The sequence below is a fragment of the Bubalus bubalis genome, chromosome 22 (assembly GCF_019923935.1).
Source record: "Bubalus bubalis isolate 160015118507 breed Murrah chromosome 22, NDDB_SH_1, whole genome shotgun sequence".
Taxonomy (NCBI): domain Eukaryota; kingdom Metazoa; phylum Chordata; class Mammalia; order Artiodactyla; family Bovidae; genus Bubalus; species Bubalus bubalis.
Genome location: NC_059178.1, coordinates 55,236,258 through 55,246,150, shown reverse-complemented (window position 1 = coordinate 55,246,150; position 9,893 = coordinate 55,236,258).

Here is a 9,893-nt window from a genome sequence, read left to right as displayed (position 1 = left end):
TTTTAAATACTCTCAGAACTTTTGAACCCATGTTCATAAAAATAGTTAAAATGTCCACTGCTCAAAGATGTTTATTCAATTTTTTAAAACACAATCTAAATTGAGTATTCTATTTGAGAAGCCACTATTGTCTCACTCATCTTTGAGTTTCTTTTTTATTCATCTTTCTCTGTAGTCATACACACACACACACACACACACAGCCCCACTTCACATCCAGCATTTCAGCAAATCCTGCCAGTTCTATCTCCAAGTATGCAAGAATCCAACCACCTCACCCCAACAGCATCACCAACACCAGGCCACCATCATTCTTCCCAGTATTTCTATGACAGATCCCCATACCCAGTCCTCTTCCAGGAGAGGTACATTTTTTTAATGGGGCTTCCCTGGTGGCTCAGCTGATAAAGAATCCACCTGCAATGCAGGAGACCCTGGGTTGATTCCTGGGTCAGGAAGATCCAATGGAGAAGGGATAAGTTACTCACTCCAGTATTCTTGGACTTCCCTGGTGGCTCAGCTGGTAAAGAATCCACCTGCAATGCGGGAGACCAGGGTTCAATCCCTGGATTGGGAAGATTCCCTGGAGAAAGGAAAGGCTACCCACTCCAGTAGTCTGGCCTGGAGAATTCCATGGACTGTATAGTCCATGGGGTTGCAAAGAGTCGGACACAACTGAGCGACTTTCACTTTCACCAAATAAATCCAAGTTTTCCCTAACTCATGATCCTTAATTTCACAATCGCTTAAACTTCTGTTTATGCAAATGAGTTGGTTTACATATTCACTCACTCGTTCACTAATGCATTCATTCATTGCATTCTTTGGATGTGTAACTCATGAAGGATGGTACTCTTAAATGGCTGTCACTTTTATAAAATTTACTTTTAATTGGAGGATAATTGCATTACAGTGCTATGCTGGCATCTACCATACGACAATACAAACCAGCCACAGGTATACACATGTGCCCTTCCTCTTGAACCTCCCTCGCACCCCCAACCTCATCCCACCCTTCTTGGTCATCACAGGCACCAGGCTGAGCTTCCTGTGCTTTCCAACAACTTCCCCTTAGCGATCTCTTTTGCATATGGTAATGCATATGTTTTAATGCTATTCTCCCAATTCTCCCTACCCTCTCATTTTCCCCTACTGTGTCCACATCTCTCTTCTCTATGTCTGGGTCTCTAGCCCTGCCTTGCAAACAGATTTATCAGTACCATTCTTCTAGATTCCACATATATGCGTTAATATATGATACGTGTTTTTCTCTTTCTGACTTACCTCACTCCATATAACAGGCTTTACATAACATTCTTTTTTATGGATTGCCAGTTTCTAATGCTCAAAAGGCAGTGAGATTTGCAGACTTTCTTCAAATGTGCAAATATAGGCAGATGCTAGAATAAGTTTTTGAAACAATAGGACCAAAACCAGCCTATTTTACTCTCACAATCCTACTGACAAAATAAATCTATGCTATGATGTCAGGTCAGACATTTTGTCTCTATTCAATAGCAATAGACTGGAAACACTTCTTCAGTCATTGTTCAGCGGATAAGTCTTGTCTGACTCTTTATGACTCCATGGACTGCAGCACGTCAGGCTCCTTTGTCCTTCACCGTCTCCCAGAGTTTGCTCAAACTCATGTCCATTGAGTCGGTGATGCCATCCAACCATCTCATCCTCTGTCGTCCCCTTCTCCTCCCGCCCTCAATCTTTCCCAGCATCAGGATCTTTTCCAATTAGTTGGCTCTTCGTATCAGGTGACCAATGTATTGGAGCTTCAGCTTCAGAGTCATTTCTTCCAAGGAAAATTCAGAGTTGACTTCCTTTAGGATTGACTGATTTAATCTCCTTGCTGTCCAAGAGACTCTCAAGAGTCTTCTCCAGCACCACAGTTCAAAAAGATCAATTCTTTGGCACTCAGTCTTCTTTATGGTCCAACTCTCACACCTGTACAGGACTAGTGTTTCAGGTTTAAAAATAAAATTAAATTAAATTAAAATTAAAAAAAAAAAACTATAGCTTTGACTATACAGATCTTTGTTAGCAAAGCGATACCTCTACTTTGTTAATACGCTGCCTAGGTTTGTCATAGCTTTCCTTCCAAGAGGCAAGATTTTATTGAGCCAATGGTCTATAAATAAGCAATAGCATTTGATGCGTGTATGTATGCCTGTGTGTGTGCATGCTAAGTCACTTCAGTCATGTCCAACTCTGTGTGACCCCATGGACTATAGCCTGTCAGTCTCCTTTGTCCATGAAATTCTCCAGGAAAGAATACTGGAGTGGTTTGCCATGCCCTTCTCCAGGGCATCTTCCCAATCAAGGGGCTGAACCCATGTCTCTTATGTCTTCTATACTGGCAGACAGGTTCTTTGCCACTAGCACCACCTGGGAAGCCCAATAACATTTGGTAGCTGTAAACAATGTGTAACATGAACATTTAATGCCCCAAATCTGCAGCAGGAAGACTGGAAAACTGCACCTCACTCGGTATTGTCAAGGTCAAAAGAATAAATCAAATCCAAATAAAATTTTGTCTAAAATCCATATGCACCAAGAAAGCCTAAAAATCCTAGGGTAAAAAGAGCTCTTTCTAGTCTGGCTTTGTACTTCCTCTCTGTTTCTAACTGTTCCGAAACATACCCAAACGATTCAATATCATCACAGACCACTCACCTCCACATCCCAGGCTTTCAAATAGTTTATACCATGAAATCACAAAGGCACTGATTGTCATTCTCAAAAGACAGAATCACTCTACTATCACATCAAAAGCATTTGAATAGTTCCTCTAGTTATGGAGAAGGTTAAAGCTAAAATGTTGAAACTGTTGCATTATTATTTTGAAATGAAATAGCAAACCACATCAGACAGCTCAATAGGCATTGAATCATGCATGCCCAGAAAACTAAAGGCAACTGCTCAGATGACACCCAGTATCTCTTACACTTGATTTATGTTTATTTTCCTTGTGCAAGTCTCCATATGTTCTAGTTTTCCATTAAGAAACAATAGAGGAGTCCTTCCAAAGCTAATTTAACACCTGTGAATTCCCATCAGTGGTAACCAGAGAAAGGTCTCTGTTTGATTAAGTGACTGCCTTAAATTTCAAAGGTGCTAAGTTCAGCCTCTGGCTTCCCTGGTGGCTCAGTGGTCAAGAATCCACCTGCAACGCAGGACATGAGGGTTCTATCCCTGGGTTGGGAAGATTCCCTGGAGAAGGAAATTGCAACCCACTCCAGACTTCTTGCCTGGAAAATCCCATGGACAGAGGAACCTGGCAGGCTACAGCTCATAGGGTAGCAAGAGTCAGACACGACTTAGCTGCTAAACCACCACTAAATTTGCTCTAGGACTGCAATTTAGCTACTAAATCACCACTATCCTCTGCACTAGGATTCTATTTTCATGAGAAGCTCATTTTTAATTTTAATGATGATATGAAATGGGACAGAGGTTAACAGATGTGCAGCTTAAATTTTCCAATAAGGAAAGTTATGAAACGTTCCTCAACTTTGACATCAATGTGACTTTTTATTTTTTTAGACTTTTTTGTGTGTGAATGTGGACCATTTTTTAACTTTTTTATTGAATCTGTTACACCATTGCTTCTGTTTTGCGTTTTGGCTTTTCGGCCAAGAGGCATACGGCATCTTACTTGGGATTGCATTTGCACACCTTGCATTGGAAAGTGAAGCATAACCACTGGACCACCAGCAAGTCCCCGGTGTGGCTTTTTGGAATTGGCACATCATCACAAGAGTGGTAGAACAAGCAATACTTGATTAAAGATGAAAAGATCTTGTATCACAAGGCTTCCTCATGGGTCCTTCACACCTTGGGCCCCTTGAACACGTGAATAATACATAAAATACAACATACTTCATTTTCTGGATCTATCTTCCGGCTAAGAGTTAGGCTATTTTCCCCAAACTTTTAACAAATTCAAACAACAAACCTCTAGAGTAAACTCCCAAGTAAAGTAGGCCACTGTGAGTCTCGGAAAATACAGATTACTTTATGAGTAGCATGAAAACATATCAATTTTTCCCCAAGTAATTCAGTACTGGGTCAGGCTGGGTGGACTGCTAGGAGAACTTAAAGAATTTATACAACTGCAATAAAATACTAATGGTTCTGACTGTATAATTCTTCCAAGGGAGTACTCATTGGTTTAGGAATTTTTCATGAAATAAATCTAAGAGAATGACGATTTGTTTGAGGGGGACGATATCATTGTTCCTCAGCCCTTTTAATCCCTTGCCCCTTCTGCAAAACCAATCATTAATACAAATCTTACTTTGTGATTAATTCTGATCTGGAAATAAATTAAAAGCTCACAGTGCAAGTACACACCTTTTTTACTTTACACATCTGCCTACCATGGTGCCCACTCCCACCCTCCATCACAAGCCATCCCCCTGGAAAAGGAAATCACAGACATTATAATGAGAGTGAATAGATCTCATGGTCAAAATGAGAGAGAAATTTGCAAGCTGTGATCTAAGGAATTTATTGCCAACACAACGTAAGCCAACAGTATAGGTCCCAAAATGATTCACCGAAGCTCAAAATATAGACTCATGAGAAAGTAGGAAAGAACATTAGAGGTAGGGTGCAGTTATGATCTTTTAGGTTAAACCACAGGAAGCCAATCTTCTGAGAAAATTTATTCCCCGGATCTTAGAAAAGCATTCCTTCCCTCGCTCCAGTCCCATTTCAATGAGATAGGCTTGCCCTGAATATGGGATCAAACGTAACACCTCCCCAACCACACCACTCTCCAGGCCCTGGGCTTTCCTTCTAGCTCTGATTATTTCCTGACTTTACGTTATGTATTTACTTGCTTTCTGGTTGTTTCTATTGCCCACTGGAATGCAAGCTCCATCCGAGCTTGGTCTGCTGTATCCATCTCTGTCCCCCCGCGGCACTTGATAGACACTCCATAAATGGATATTAAATGAATGAATGTGCCCTGAATTCCAGCTGTAAAAACACTCACACAATTACAGCAATCACGAAAGATGGGGGAAAACAAATTAGAAAGTGAAGCCCTAATGGAGGACTTCTTAAAGAATGAAACAAATACCACAAGGATAATGCCTCCAAATCTCGAGATGCAAATAAAATTAAACTTCACAGCTTCTAAAACATACATAGATTTCTTCAGCTGTATTCATTTTTTCCCACAAACATAGAAATCCATAGTTTCAAAATCACTAATCATCACTTTAGAGTACATAATTATTTTAGAAGGGGTTTCCTTGATGGCTTAGATGGTAAAGAATCTGCCTATAATGTAGGTGGCCCACTCCATTATTCTTGCCTGGAGAATCCCAGAGACAGAGGAGCCTGGAGGGCTACAGTCCATGGGATCACAAAGAGTCAGACACAGCCGAGCGACTAACACACACACACACACACACACAATTATTTTAGAAACAATACTTAAGACATGAATAGGCTGACTGCAGCAATTAAGCACCTCTAGCTTCTAGTATACTCCAATATTCTTGCCTGGGCAATTTCATGGACAGAGGAGCCTGGTGGTCTACAGTCCATGGGATCGCAGAGTCAGACACAACTCAGTGACTTAAGCACACCTGCATGCAGCTTATAGTATGTGTCTGAGCCTTTTTTGTCTCACTGGTTATCAGGCTGATTTTAGGCTTCCAAGAAAGGAAACTATCATAGGAGCCTGAGAATGAAACCAACTGAGTCCAGGGACCAAGCTGTAGAATTCCCAGCTGCTTCTCTATGCTTTGAGGGTCAAGGCACCTGAGTCATTCTCTGTAGCACGCTTGCTAAGGCTTTGTGCCTTGGAAGTATGGTTATGCTGATCAACACCCCCTTGGCCAAGCAGAACCATGCCCTCCTTCAGTGTTTCCCCCCAAGGGGCTGCACCCACAGTTCTCTTGGACCAGGGATTATTATCATGCCCCCTATTTCATAGCTTCCTGCATGAGCATTCCCAGCTTTTAATGTTGGGCGGGAACACAATTGGGAAAGATACAGACAGTAGCTTTTGTCCTTTTATTTAAGTGTCTCCTACCAAAAAAATGAAACATAGAATGCCGGCACACTTTACAGTTTCTTTTGCTGGTGCTGTTTAGTCGCTAAGTCCTGTCTGACTCTTTGACTCTTTGCAATTCCATGGACTGCAGCACACCAGGCTCCTCTGTCTTCCACTGTGCTGTGCTTCATCCTCCACTATCTCCCTTTTATTTGTCAGTATTATATAGAAACTCAGTATCCCTGAGTAAATAAAATCATTAGCAGCAATTATAAGTTACTTCTTAGTCTCTGACTAGATACATCATAGGTTAGTTATCTTTTTATAGTGATATTCAACTACTCTAAAGGATACTTCCTAACACGGTCCTGAGAAGGACCTTCCTTCCTCCCAATTTATGTCTTCCCCTAAACACTCCATTTGTGCGTAACAGCACCCTTGCCCCGCCTCGTGGTTCTTCTCGTCCTAATTTTTCTTCATCAGTGGGTCAGGTTAACCTTTAGCGAGTGCCTTATCGCCTCTGGATTGCTCTTCCATCATTCCCTGAGCGCTGTCTCCTTTAATATCTCCACTTTTATCACCTCATTTTATTATTTGGTGTTAAAAGCAATCCCGCTCGCCAGCACCTGGCAAGTGGTCACTTTGATGGCTGTCACTCACACTGCACCTCAAAGCAGACTCTGATCGTCCACTTGAAATAGACGCCAGCCCCATTTATAAATGAACGAACACCCCACATGTCAGGTCACCACTGACCACTCGCGGTGGTCACTCATCCCTTCAGATGCCGGAGGTGGGCATGAAGGGAATGGGCCGCCTGAATCTAGAGCTGCCAAAACCTAGATATGTGTGTGCATGCTCAGTCATGTCCGTGACCCTATGGACAATAGCCCCCCAGGCTCCTCTGTCCATGGATTTCCCAGGCAGTAGCTTGCCAGTCCCTTTTCCAAGGGATCTCCTTGATCCAGGATTGAACCCCCGTCTCCTGCATCTCCTGCGATGGCAGGCAGATTCTTTGCCACTGAGCCACCAGGAGCAGTCTCCAATTTCCTAGAGTATATTCTTAAGAAAATTCTTTTAACTATTTTTTATGAAGGAGGAGGGTAATACAAAAAAGTAAAGTGGTGATGAAGTTGGAGGCCGTTTACCTAGAGAGAACCTGTTTCCATTGTTTAATTAAAAAAACACCCATTTTTATAGGTTCTATACCAATGATGTGGCAGTACAGGCACAATAAAATCTTCCTGAAAAGGTTATAATTATACTCCAGAAGTACCTGGGGTTTCTACAGGCAAAAGGAATGCATTCTTATCTCTTTGACACCGTAGAAGCAAAGACAGTTTCTCGCTTTAAAATATCTCTTTGAATTGTTTGCTGCCTTTACAGTGAAAGCCAGACCCAGCTGCTGTATAAACACGCATCTTTGTTTCCAAGTCTCCTGTCTTACAGCACATACGAGCACCATTAATGAAATAAAATAGAAGACCATTCACACAAAGAAGGCAAAGGAGCAACGAGCATGTAGCAAATGATTCCTGACAAACAGGCAAAATAATTAATGACCGATGACCAACAAGGCACAATTATGTGGAGTGGTGTAATGATTACAAGTCATGCGGGTTACAGGGTTTTTTTTTTTTTTCCTTTCTTGACCCCTGGGCAAGCACACAAAGGCATCTGAGGAAAAAAAGCATCTTTAACACAATTCTCTTCCATGTGCCCATCACCACGTCTCCTATTGTCATGTCTTCTGGGTCCTTGGGGGGAAGAGCCTCCCAGAAGCAACGCGAGGTTTCTAAATAATACATCACAACTGAGCTCATCATTTACCTTCATCGTTATTTTTCTATGTCACCAAGTCAGAATTCTATTTTCATATTCATTTCGAATTTCCACAGTCATCCTGGGTTGCAATGTAGAGGAAGAAAAAAGGGCCCGGTGAGACGGAATGTCAGGTGGGAAGGATTGTTTGCGATCAACAGGCAAACAAAGAACTGCAGTGAAAATTGCAGGTGGAAAGAAAGATGCTCATTACTCCCCGACATAAAAATGTATGTTCTTCCTCTCTGCACCGGCATGGTCCACGGGGACTTGAGACCATCAGTGGAGGCTGACACCTTCTTCTGTCACAGCTGCAGAGAAACGGCTGTAATGCAGAACCCGCACAGGGAATGGCATCTGATAAATGGAAATGAAAGATCCTATGAAATAATACTCGGAAAGCCAAGCCCCATCGGTGATAGCTTTGGGTGTCATTTGCATCCCAAACCCTGCATTAGTCCGTATTTTCCAACAGTTATTTTTAACTATGTCATGAAGTATTTACTTGACAAGAAAATCATTTGACTCTCTACAGAAGAAAGGTCTTGATAAATCTTTGAAATCACCCTGTTCTTCTTATGGATGGGATTCTCTCAAGAACAGTGATTCTATCAGGAAATTGAGAATCTAATGAAATGCTCAAAACAATAATTTTCGCTTCTATTAACTTACTGAATATTTTCCAGTAATGGTGCTCCCATCAGGAAATCTAGAGTATAATCAAAATAATGATTCATTTCCTGAAAAGTTTTTATGTTAGTGCTCTTTCATGCCAAATTTGTTTTCTGCTAAGAGATCTTAAATAATATATTTATCACTATTAATCCTGACTAGGATATAGGGAAGAGCAAATGAGAAAACCTGCTACTATTTGGCAAACCTAATATCTGGATAATAGTTGCTTTTGGCTTTTCTTAGAAAATGTCACAGCTTCTGGCTTAGCTGGTCACACAATTTCAACAATTAATTTCAAACAACATTAATTGCAAAGAGTACAAAATCTCTCAATAGCAAAATTATAGTAAGAATTGAGCAGAAATCTCAACTTTTTCTAGATGCAAGCTATTATATACAGTATGGAAGAACAAGGTCCTACTATATAGCACAGGGAACAATATCCAATATTTGGGGATAAACCATAATAGAAAATGATATGAAAAAGAATGTATATGCTTGCATACTTGAATCACATTGCTGCACAGCAGAAATTAACACAACACTGTAAATCAACTGTACATCAATAAAGAATAAACAAAGAATTTCAACAGTTTTAAGTCGTCACTCCATTTTACCAGCCCGGCACTCTCACTCTGTAATATCTAAATCAGAACATTACCGTAGAAAACGCTTTGTAAAAAATAATGGTGGGACTTCCCCAGTGTCTCAGTGATGAAGACCTCACCTTTCAGTGCAGGGGTCGGGGTTCAATCCCTAGTCAGGGAACTAAGACCTGACATGCTTCAGAGCCAAAAATCCAGACCATAAATAGAAGTAATATTGTAACAAATTCAATGAAGACTTTTCAAAATGGTTCACAAAAAGAAATCTTTTATTTTTTTAATATAAATGTATTTATTTTAATTGGAGGCTAATTTCTTTACAATATTGTATTGGTTTTGCCATACGTCAACATGAATCTGCCACGGGCTTTTAAAAAATGGTCCACATCAAAAAAAAAAATCTTTAAACTTTAACTTAATTAACTTTTTTTTAAGTAAAGGAATTTTGACAGCCAAAATAAATACCTGTCTGGGTGCCTCTCACTCTCTTATGCTCTCAAATGCTTAGTATCCCCCAGGATATAAATACACTGGCCCCAACCAACCGAAAACACCAACATGCTGTTCTTGCCTAGAATCCAAATGTCCTTTGATGTCTATCCTCTTTATAATTTAACTCAAAATCTAAACAGGCAATCCACATGTAAGTAACAGATTGTGTGTAAGTCACTTCAGTCATGTCCACCTCTTTGTGACCCCATGGACTGTAGCCCACCAGGCTCCTCTGTCCATGGGATTCTCTGGGCAAGAATACTGGAGTATTCTTGTAT